General features: G+C 48.7%; 1 pseudogene; it reads left to right on the top strand.

The window, feature by feature from the left end:
• The first annotated feature begins 3,678 nt into the window (after positions 1 to 3,678).
• Positions 3,679 to 4,339, top strand: LOC125554944 (uncharacterized; annotated as a pseudogene).
• Positions 4,340 to 12,418: the final 8,079 nt, after the last annotated feature.

The raw sequence follows: 12,418 nt of genomic DNA, 5'->3' as shown, positions 1-12,418 counted from the left end.
TTCTCCTCTGAGAAAGATAAATACACATGGCACCATTTACGAGTAGTTGGTAGTAATAGTTACTTTGAAAATGTAACATGCCCACGATTCGTCCAAATATCTTATGGCGTAATGTGCTTCCCATGCCATGTTGCCTCGTCATGAAGTCGGAGCTGCCGTGGAGGGGCCTTGGTAGTGATGATGACATGAGATGGATGGCCTACTGCGGGCCTGGTTGACGTGAGCTCTCCTTTTTTCTCCTACAATGTTCATCACTAGAGTCAGAGCTGTCTGGTCACTAGCACGGGTGGCTGACTGTTTGGCATGGATCGGTATGGGTTCCAGCATTTTCTGCGGCGACAGCTTCATCGGTTGTCGTGTAGGGTGAAGTCAGGAGTCGATGACTCATAGAGGAGTGATGACGATGGCGCTGAGTGGCAACCTCGATGATGATCTTCTTTCCTCGATGGTGTGTTTGGGCTTCATGTGGGTAGCCAAGTTGGTTGTGTGGCCCGGTTTGTGAGTGTTTATGATGGTTTTCATGTGTTTTTTTCGTTTGTTAACCGGGCAATTCTTTTCTTGTTTATTAATGAGATGAGGCAAAGATTTTGCCTTCGTTTCAAAAATAAGACAATATGGGATATACATCAAAGAAGGAGCACATTTATCCACTTTTGCTTCGGTACAATAGGTAAATTTTCATGAGTTGCTGTCCTTATCATTTCAGCTTCATTGTCACCTTACTTTTGCTTGGTTGAAGTTTAAAGCGCATGACAACTTAATTTGCTGCACGGGAGAAGGGTTGGCCAGAAGTAGTCGAGGCAAAAAAGTAGGCTCATTTCTGTGTCACTTGGTGTATGAGAAGTGATACTACTTATTGAACTTTTTTGTTATGCAATAGGTAATTCGGTGGCGTTTGTTTGTATCACGAAGTGTCATGGGTATTACCTATCAGATTGAGTCCACCTCCCGCGATATCGTCGACAAGGGCCTGGGCTGGGCGGCATGGCTCCTGAACCTGACCGTTGCGTCGTTTGACGAAGCCAGCGCTATCACTAGCTCGCGTCCTGGCCCCAGCAGCCTAGCTTCATGTGCCTTCCCGTGCTCTTGGCGGCCGCTGCCACGGGCACGATCACGGGAAGCTCGCCCCGGTTCAATGTGTACGGGAATGACTTCGGGTGGGCGTGCCAGTGGCCGTTCGGAGCAGCCCTGGGAACAAGGTGGATTGGAAGGCAACAGTGTACGAAGGCCGAGGTGGCGGAGGGAGCATAGTTGCCATGTTTCCGGTACGGTGGGAATGAGGAACGGGAACAGGGGACGAGAGTCGGAGGATGGAAAAAATAGGGTACAGCGGGGGTATACATCTCTAGAATGATTTTTCTAAAGCGGAAACGCGATCCAATCAATTTCGGTATGATGAATCCGGTACAGTACCATGGAACGAGGAACGTGAATCTGTACTAGTTGGTCATCTCCCATCGATCCATGAAGACTAAAATAAATCATCTCCTTCCCAATGGCAAATTTATTAGCAGCCTTGGAGTAATTGGAGAGCAGAACGAGGAGTTATTTAGGGGAGTGAAAAAGAATGGGGCAGAGAGTAAAACGAGGAGTTCGTGATTGATATGGCTGACCTTTTGCTTACTCGATCGATTCAAGAACCAAGATTGTCGAGTCGCCGAACCTGAATCGACGATCCGACTGCGGAAACGCCGAATCCGCATGGAATCTTACCGAATCGACCTTTGTTCCTGAATCTGATTCTGGGTTGATGAATCCGGATCGAGGAACGGCCCACTGTTCCCCGTTTCCGGCTACTATGGGAGGGAGCATGGCGCTGGAGGTGTGCCTCAGCCCGGAGGCCCTCGCTAGGCTCATCGCCAACGAGGAGTTCATGGGTGCAGCCACTACTGCTGAATAATGACTGACCGTGTCTCTCTTTTGCAGCAAAAAAGTGTATGTTCATCGAGGCATGTATCTGATGCTGATATGCATCAAAACCGGCCGAAGCCGGTGGTTACTCAGCATAGTTCATCATTGCCTCTGTGAACCCATTGGGGGGTCGCAATTGATCCTCTGATTTCTGATGCCTCTCAAGCCTACCAGAGTTTAGCCGCTAGAAAATTGCCTTCACTCAACCTGTTTATTTTCTCTTTCATTGCTTCCTCTATTTTGACTATTCAGAGAAGTAGTAGCCAACGCCATGTGTTGATCTATGCTATGTTTTATAGCTTGTTTTGGGTAACATGTCGTCTGTACAGGGATGTGTATTATATCTCTGTGGTGGCCATGGACAGGGAGCCAAGGAGCATGTTTAATTGCTCGTCCGAGAAAGATAGATACACATGGCACCGTTTTAAGAGTAGTAGTTGGTTCGCAAAGAAAAGAAAAGGAGTTGTAAGTAGTAATAGTTACTTTGAAAATGTAACATGCCACATTCGTCCAAATCTCTTAGGGTGTAATGTGCTTTCCATGCCTTGTTGCTTTGTCATGAAGTCGGAGCTGCCGTGAAGGGGCCTTGGTAGTGATGATGACATGAGATGGATGGCCTACTGCAGGGTCTGGTCGGCGTCAGCTCTGCTTTTTTCTCCTACAATGTTCACTACTAGAGTTAGGGCTGTCTGGTTGCTAGCATGGCTGGCTGACTGTTTGGCATGGGTTCCAGCATCTGTGTGGCGACAGCTTCATCGGTGGTAGTCTAGGGTGAAGTCAGGAGTCGCTGGCTCGTGGAAGAGCGACGATGATGGCGCTGAATGGCAGCCATGATGATATTCTTTTCTCGGTGGTGTGTTTGGGTTTCATGTGGGTAGCCAAGTATATATGCACTTCTTGATAAAATTACTTCTCTTATGCAGGTTATCTACAGATGTATCGGGACTCTTTATTTATGGTCCTCCTTACTACGCATGGAGAATCGAGACCTATTTACGGTGGTGTGTACATAATTAGAGGCCACGGCGAGGAATATTTTTACCCAACATAGGTGGCAGTATGATCTTAGGATTGACCCCTTCCATCTTAGGATTTTTACTCCACATGTTTCTTTGTATTTCGCGTTTTTATTTTTCGTTTATGTGAAAGGATTTTTTTTGTTGTGTGCATATTAGTTGTGCAGAGCCGGTATAATACTTAAATCTTTTAAGTAATAAAAAGCCCCTTTGAAAAATGTGGGTAGAGTTGGCTTGTGCGGCCCGGTTTGTGGACGTTTGTGATGGTTTTCGTCTGTTTTTCCGTTTGTTAACCGGACAATTCTCTTCTATTTTATTAACGAGATGAGGTAAAGATTTTGCTCCGTTTTAAAAATAAGACAATACGGGATATACAGGAAAGAAGGAGCAAATTTATCTAGATATAATATATTATGTTTATCAAGTCTATAATCCAATGGGGGATAATGTTTAATGAGTTGCTGCCCTTATCATTTCAGCTTCATCGTCACCTTAATTTTGCTTGGTTGAAGTTTAAAGCCTATGCCAAATTAATTTATCGCACGGGAGAAGGGTTGGCCAGAAGTAGTTGAGGCAAAAAAGTAGGCTCATTTCTGTGTCACTTGGTGTATGAGAAGTGATACTACTGATTGAACTTCTTTGTTATGCAATAGGTAATTCGATGGCGTACGTTTGTATCACGCAGTGTCGTGGGTATTCCCTATCAGATTGAGTCACCACCAATGTGTCGTCCAGCATATTGAGTCACGCAATGTCGCACCAATGGCATGAGCTCAAGGCGAAGGCGATTGCCCAGATGCCCATCTCCGGCCGACACCACTATCACCATCTCCTCACTGTAGGCCCTACTCGTGCGCCTGTGGCACGCCGCGCCTTGTGCTGAGCCTAGCGGTTCACACCAGACCAAGACTCTAGGAGACATCATACATTGTCCTTGTGGTATTCCGTGGTCGTGTTGCTGGCATACTGGCATCCTACGCAGGTTAAAGCGGCAGGGAACGTCAGCGCCAAGTCCACTGCCGGCAATATCGTGGGCAAGGGCCTGGGCTGGGCGACCTGGCTCCTGAACCGTGGCGTCATGCGACAAACTCAACACTAGGGACAAGTTTGCATTGTGGCCCCATGAGCCTAGCTTCAATTGCCTGCCCGCATTCGTGGCCGCCGTTCCGACGGGGACATTCACAAGGAGGTCGCTATGGTTCGATGCGTATGGAAACGACTTCAGGTGGGGCGCGCAAGTGGCCGTCCGGAGCGGCTTGAAGAACAAGGTGGATGGGAAGACAACGATGTACGAGGGCCGACGCGTCGGAGGCAGCATGGCGCTGGAGCTGTGCCTTGCCCCAGAGACACTCGCTAGGCTCATCGAGGACGGGGAGTTCATGGACGCAACCTATACTGCTGATGATGAATAATGACCGACCGTGTCTTTGACTCTGTTGTGCAGCAAAACTTTGTATGATCGACAACCCATCTTCCATGACTACTTTACTTTTTTGTTGCGAATGACTGCTATCAATGAGAACCAAATCCAACCATCGTGCTTAGGCACGTCTCGGGCGACGGGTGTAGCCAGTACTGCTCAATAGTGTTTGACCGTGACCCTCTTGCAACAAAAATTTGTACTCGTCTTTGATGGCCACTATCAACGAGGACCAAATCTATCGGCAGTGAAGATGATGCCCCCTTGGTCTGTCCGCAAAACCATGCCCCCATCAGCTGCTCCTGTTACCGGTATGTAGCTGCCATCGACGTTCAATTTTGTCCATCCGGCCGGGGGTAGCGTCCACCGCAGCTCCACATTCTGCTGAACGTGCTATTGTGGCGCCAAAACACTAACCTGAACAACCATCTTCACTTTCTCCATGTTATCTTTGGGGCCATCGATGAATGCACAACAAAAAAATGATATAACCTTGTAGAAATCTGCGAGATGCTTATGTTGGAGGTTGGACTTGCCATGAGTTATTCATTCCGCACATACCACACACGCCACATGGTCATCAGGACTATCATACGTGTAGCATCACGTAGATGCTCCAGTAGTGAGAATAACCATTCTAGACTAGTGTGGATGATATTCTCCACCTTGGGGATGGGCTAGTCAAGCGCCATAGCACATTACAACTCTTTTGCTAGGGGGCACCTACACATTGCGTGGAAGCTATTCTCTCATTCCACACCACAAAGGGGACACTCGTCAGAAAGCTCGAGGTGACGAAAGAATTTATTTGCCCCTGTGGCAAGCGAGTTGGAAACCAGCCTCCATGTGAAGATGCATACCTTTGAGGGAGCAGGCCACCCCTATATGGTCTTCCAGATGGTGCAATGACCATCAGGTGCCTTCCTCATTGCAGTCACCAATGAACGTTTGCACTCGTCCATGACGAGGAGATATGTGGAGGAACGATGAAGATACCATTCTTCTCGGGAGCCGATGCAATGACGCCGTCGGTGATGCGAGGCGACGTGCAAATGTTGGTGATGGTCACAACGTATGCCGGAAGGAAGTACTTTCACACCACGTTCGTACCCTAGTTGGCGGTGTGTAGGGAGGTGCTCGAGCTGGCCATGCACCATACGGATTTGCCCATTCTCATCGAGATGGATAGTGTAGAAACTGTGAACATATTCCACGCTTCGACAAGGGATCATTCGAGGAACCTTCAGGGGATTAAGAGGATGAAGGATGCTGAGACTAGGGACATTTCTTTTACGTCTATTTGTCGCTCGCAAATTAAAATTATCCATGCTCTTGCTGCTTACGGTAGGACCGTAGGAGAACCCCCCGTATTGTGGTATGGCTGAGTCCGGGTATGCGTGACATTGTAAACTTAATTCTGGAAAATTTGCCTCCTTTATTGGCAAACTTAACTCTTGCTCGCGCTCTCCCATTCCTTCCTCTATTCTGACTATTAGGTCGTATCTGGTAGCAACCGTCATGTTTGTTCTATGCTGCCTTTTATAGCTTGGTTTGGATAACATGTCACGTGTACAATTAAGTGGTATTATTTCTCTATCGTGGCCATCCGCCGGGAGCCGGGGAGCATGCGTTGCGTATGAGAAAAGATAAATACATGTGGCATTGTTTTAAGAGTAGTTGGTAGTAATAATTACTCTGAAGCCCTGCTTGGAATCGGTGTATTTTTTTACACCTGTATTTGTTTTACAAGTGTATCTTACCGGCCGTGTGCTAATTCCAGCTGAGAATCAAAACGACGGATCGTGGTCTGTATATTTTACAGGTGTAAAAGCGCTGGAAACGACATTCCAATCAAGGCCTGAAAATGTAACATGCCGACGTTCGGCCATATCTCTTAGGGCGTAGTGTGCCTCCACACTGTTTGATTTGTCGGCGGTGCCCATAATTACTTATAGCCACAATAATCACAAAGAAAAATTTCATTGTGAATTTAATTCTCTATATAATGCACTTTCATGAGAAATAACAAAAATCAAACAAGCTGAGTGGCACTAGTAGAAAACAGGGCTTTGGTTCGAGCCTGCCAAGCCCATTAGTCCCGGTTCAGTCACGAACTGGGACCCATGGGGTCATATGTCCTGGTTCGTGCGCCCAGGGACCCGGCCGGGCCTCGGGAGGCATTTGTCCCAGTTTATGTGGACCCATTTATCTCGGTTCTAGGCACAAACCGGGACCAATGGCAAGAACCGGGACCAATGAGCCTCGCTCCTGGCCCATAGCCATTGGTCCCGGTTCGTGCCTAGAACCGGGACAGAAGGGGGGCCTTTAGTCCCGGTTCCAGTCACAAACCGAGACAAATGAGTTGCCTATATATACCCCCTCGCCTGCTAGCAGAGCAGTCCACACTGCTCTGTTTTTTTGGCCGGCGAGGGGAGGGCATTTGGGTGCTTTAGCTCATCTCCTATGCACATGAGGTGTTCGATGAAATGCCCGAGCCACGCTAGTTAAGTTGTCTCCTCTCGAAGCTCGACCTCTGAGCTCCATTTTTCCGAGATTTGTCTAGGTTTAGCGGTCCGTCATGCCCCGTCCCCGTCTTCACCGCCGTCGATAGCCCGCGCCGATCTTGTCGTCGGCACCACCGTGGTGAGCCTCTTGTTCTTATCTTCTTTCTGAAAGAAAAAAAAATTCTTACTTTAGATAGATACTTGTCTAATTTTCTTACTTTTGACACACATAATTATATATAATGCACGCAGATGAACCGGCAATGGATGTACGGTGACAGACACACCTTCGAGTACAATAAGGGCATGCATAATTTTCTCGAAGTGGCCGAGGCAAACAAGCAGAATGGTTTTATGTGTTGTCCATGCCCTAATTGTGGGAATACGAAGTCTTACTCTAACCGGAAAATCCTTCACACCCACCTGCTTTATAAGGGTTTCATGCCACACTATAATGTTTGGATGAGGCACGGAGAAATAGGGGTTATGATGGAAGACAGCAAAGAAGAAGAGGATGATGACAACTATGTGCCCCCTGAATACGCTGATGCTGCAATGGGGGAAACTGCTGAAGATCAAGAGGAACCAGACGATGTGCCCGATGATGATGATCTCCGCCGGGTCATTGTCGATGCAAGGACACAATGCGAAAGTCAAAAGGAAAAGCTGAAGTTTGATCGCATGTTAGAGGATCACAAAAAAGGGTTGTACCCCAATTGCGAAGATGGCAACACAAAGCTCGGTGCCGTACTGGACTTGCTGCAGTGGAAGGCAGAGAATGTTGTGCCTGACAAAGGATTTGAGAAGCTACTGAAAATATTGAAGAAGAAGCTTCCAAAGGATAACAAATGGCCCGACAGTGCATACGCAGCAAAGAAGGTCGTATGCCCTCTAGGATTGGTGGTGCAGAAGATACATGCATGCCCTAATGACTGCATCCTCTACCGCGGTGCGTACGAGGATTTGAACGCATACCCGATATGCGGTGCATTGCGCTATAAGATCAGACGAGATTACCCTGGTGATGTTGACGACAAGCCCCCCCAGGAAGAGGGTTCCTGTGAAGGTGATGTGGTATGCTCCTTGTCGGTGTCAAAACCGGCGGATCTCGGGTAGGGGGTCCCGAACTGCGCGTCTAGGCCGGATGGTAACAGGAGACAAGGGACACGAAGTTTTACCCAGGTTCGGGCCCTCTCGATGGAGGTAAAACCCTACGTCCTACTTGATTAATATTGATGATATGGGTAGTACAAGAGTAGATCTACCACGAGATCGAGGAGGCTAAACCCTAGAAGCTAGCCTATGGTATGATTGTTGATGTGTATGTTGTCCTACGGACTAAAACCCCCCGGTTTATATAGACACCGGATAGGGTTAGGGTTACATGGAGTCGGTTACAATGGTAGGAGATCTTCATATCCGTATCGCCAAGCTTGCCTTCCACGCCAAGGAAAGTCCCCTCTGGACACGGGACGGAGTCTTCAATCTTGTATCTTCATAGTCCAGGAGTCCGGCTGAAGGTATAGTCCGGCTATCCGAACACCCCCTAATCCAGGACTCCCTCAGTAGCCCCCGAACCAGGCTTCAATGACGATGAGTCCGGCGCGCAGATTGTCTTCGGCTTTGCAAGGCGGGTTCTCCTCCAAATTCCGTGTACCTGTTTGAATAAAGTCCGGTTTCTTGTAGATGTTGCGCTCCTTGGCTTCTACGCCCAATAATGGCCGCTTCCCACGTGTCAAACGAATATGAAAAGTCTGAGTGTTTTTACATTCACACCCCTAGCCGCGTAAATGAGCTGCCCTATTTAAGGGGACGAGGATTTAGATCCAATCCACACCTTCTCCCCTCCGCGAGTGTTCATCAGAGCGCATCCGACAAAGGTCCATTCCACCATGGCCAGCCGTCGCAACTCCTCCCCTCGCCCTTCCAGCCCTAAGCCTGGATATTGGGAGAGATGTCCCCCCCCCCGCATAGCGAGCTAGTGACGCTCCAGACCAAGGGATTTCCCCCCCGGCCTATATGGTCCCGGTTCGAGCCGGTCTTGCCGTTTACAACGGCGGAGAGCAAGCAGAGAATGCCCCTAATCCTTCCAAAGGAGAGCGGTTGTGCCTTGTCCCTTACTTAATAAGGGGGCTCAAATTTCCAATCCACCCATTTCTCCAGGGGCTGCTAGAGTTCTACGGCCTCCAGCTACATCATCTCACGCCTGCCTTAGTATTGCATATCGCGGGCTTTGTAGCCCTCTGCGAGCTGTTCTTGGGTGTTGAAGCTCATTTCGGACTATGGAAGGAGCTATTTTTCCTCGTGCCCCGTTCCAAGAAGGAGTCAATGTATCAGGTGGGTGGATCTGAAGTGTGGCGCATTGCCGGGACCGGATATCTGTCCGGAACCCCAAAGAAGGCGTCCGAAGACTGGCCCTCGGAATGGTTCTACATAGAAGATGTCTCGCTGCCGGATCCTGTCCGGATCGGCCTCCCTGAATTCAATAGTGCTCCCTTAAAGAAGCGCCTAAGCTGGCGTCCACGGAGCCCTCAGAGGGAAAGTGACAGGGACATCATTTACCTGATGGGCCGAATAAGATTGTTAGCCCATTCCGGACTAACCATGATCGGGGTTATGGCCGAATGCATTATGCGGGGGGTGCAGACGCTTCAGTATAGAAGCCACCCCATGTGGGACTTCAACGGGGAGGACGACGCCACCCGCTACGGTCGTAAGGGGCTGGATTCAGCTGCCGCTCTACTAAAGATCTTGTCCACTTTGTATAAGGGAGAAGAGGAGGAATTTCTCCGCGTCAACCCTCAGGGTGGATTCTCCATGCACAATCCCCCGAGCTGGGTAAGCGGTCGTATTTACTTGTCCATCCGTTTTGTATTCCCATTGTTAAATATTCAGTCTGACGACTTTGACGTAGGAACCGCGCCGGGCTGTTAAGGAAATAAGCAGCCCTCCTCCACAACCCGAGGACCCAGGACAGTCCCTCGACCCGGCCTCTTAAGAGGATCCGGACATATCTGTGGAGCTGATTGATGGAGTGTTCCATCAATTGAGCGAGGACAACGCCTTGGTGGCCATTACGGCCGATTAACCAGGGCTAATCCTGACGCCCCAGGTACCTGAGATCGAAGTCCCAGTACCCCGAATAGGTGTCCGCTCACTCGCATTTAGTTTCCTGATTGCAACCGAACTTTGCAGGGGAGGTTTTTAAGGCGGAAGGACAAACCTGCGGCGACAAGCCAACGAGGGGCCATGGGGCCCCGTGGGCCGAAAAGAAGTGCAGTCCGGACCGAGGCGTCAGCGCAAAGGTATGGCGCGCCCCCTTATCCCAGGTGTTATACCTTCGAGGCACATTGACACTCGTGCTCTCTTCAGGACAAAGAGACCTCGTCGGACTATACCGGAGAGGCTGCCAATCGCGCCTCCACCAGCCAGGCTCCAAAGCCTGGTCCGGAGGCGGAGGCGGAGGCGAACGCAAGGCGCGCGCCAGACGCTCCTCCGACGGAGGATGTGGACGGGTTGTCTGCTGCTACGTCTTGAGCTAGCGTTGGTTTTCCCCGAAGAGGAGGGGGTGATGCAGCACAGTAGCGTAAGTATTTCCCTCAGTTTTTGAGAACCAAGGTATCAATCCAGTAGGAGGTCACGCGCAAGTCCCTCGTACCTGCACAAAATGGTAGCAACTCGCAACCAACGCTTAGGGGTTGTCAATCCCTTCACGGTCACTTACGAGAGTGAGATCTGATAGAGATAATATTTTTGGTATTTTTGGTATAAAGATGCAAAGTAAAAAGTAAAAGCAAAACAAGTAAAATAAAGTAATGGTGATTGATATGATGAGAATAGACCCGGGGGCCATAGGTTTCACTAGTGGCTTCTCTCAAGAGCATAGATATTCTACGGTGGGTGAACAAATTACTATTGAGCAATTGATAGAATTGAGCATAGTTATGAGGTTATCTAGGTATGATCATGTATATAGGCATCACGTCCGTGACAAGTAGACCGACTCCTGCCTGCATCTACTACTATTACTCCACTCATCGACCGCTATCCAGCATGCATCTAGAGTATTAAGTTAAAAACAGAGTAACGCCTTAAGCAAGATGACATGATGTAGAGGAATAAATTCATGCAATATGATAAATACCCCATCTTGTTATCCTCGATGGCAACAATACAATACGTGCCTTGCAACTCTTTCTGTCACTGAGTAAGGACACCGCAAGATTGAACCCAAAGCTAAGCACTTCTCCCATTGCAGGAACTACCAATCTAGTTGGCCAAACCAAACGGATAATTCGAAGAAACTTGCAAAGACAACTCAATCATACATAAAAGAATTCAGAGAAGATTCAAATATTATTCATAGATAAGTTGGATCATAAACCCACAATTCATCGGTCTCAAGAAACACACCGCAAAAAGAAGATTACATCGAATAGATCTCCACAAGAGAGGGGGAGAACATTGTATTGAGATCCAAAAAGAGAGAAGAAGCCATCTAGCTACTAGCTATGGACCCGAAGGTCTGAAGTAAACTACTCACACTTCATCGGAAGGGCTATGGTGTTGATGTAGAAGCCCTCCGTGATGGATGCCCTCTCCGGCGGAGCTCCGGAACAGGCCCCAAGATGGGATCTCGTGGATACAGGAAGTTGCGGCGGTGGAATTAGGTTTTTTTGGCTCCCTCTGGTCTAATGGGGGTACGTAGGTATATATAGGAGGAAGGAGCACGTCGGTGGAGCTCCGAGGGGCCCATGAGGCAGGGTTCGCGCCCAGGGGGGCGCCCTCCACCCTCGTGACCTCCCCGGAAACTTCTTGGAGTAGGGTCCAAGTCTCCTGGATCACGTTCGGTGAGAAGATCACGTTCCCGAAGGTTTCATTCCGTTTGGACTCCGTTTGATATTCTGTTTCCTCAAAATACTGAAATAGGCAAAAAAACAGCAATTCTGGGATGGGCCTCCGGTTAATAGGTTAGTCCCAAAAATAATGTAAAAGTGGAAAATAAAGCCCAATATAGTCCAAAACAGTAGATAAAGTAGCATGGAGCAATCAAAAATTATAGATACGCTGGAGACGTATCATCTACCACCAACTCTGAGGTGGAGAGTGCCATGAACCACAGGCGTCGCCGGACAATTCTTCGCGACGCTTGTTTATCCCAAGGGGCATTAGATGCCTTCAACTCGGGAGATGCGCACCTCCGTGCCGCTCAAAATGGTCTAGCCAGAGCCACGGAGCAATATGTAAAAGACATACGGGTAAGAAAATTTTGGTAAATATATATATATAGCAGTAACCCCCGAGACTTGAAACAGTTAGAATAACTGATTTAAGGATCATTTGATATGCAGGTTCTTACAGAAAAGAATTCCCTATTGTCCAAGGAGCTGGAAGAGTGCAGAGCCCAACTGGAGGCCGCACTAGCCGCGGCAGGGGAGCCTAAGGAGACCCCGTCTCGTAATATACACTTCGAAAGATAAGTATTTTGCGAAGCACGGCTTTGGTGCGAATCTGACAAATGAAATTGCAGATGGCGCCGGATTGAATCCGGAAAGGCAACACCTCCT

This window comes from Triticum urartu, chromosome 4A, assembly GCF_056163025.1.
Source record: "Triticum urartu cultivar PI428250 chromosome 4A, HENAU_Tu73, whole genome shotgun sequence".
Classification (NCBI taxonomy): Eukaryota; Viridiplantae; Streptophyta; class Magnoliopsida; order Poales; family Poaceae; genus Triticum; species Triticum urartu.
This window is presented reverse-complemented; position numbering and strand designations above follow the sequence as displayed.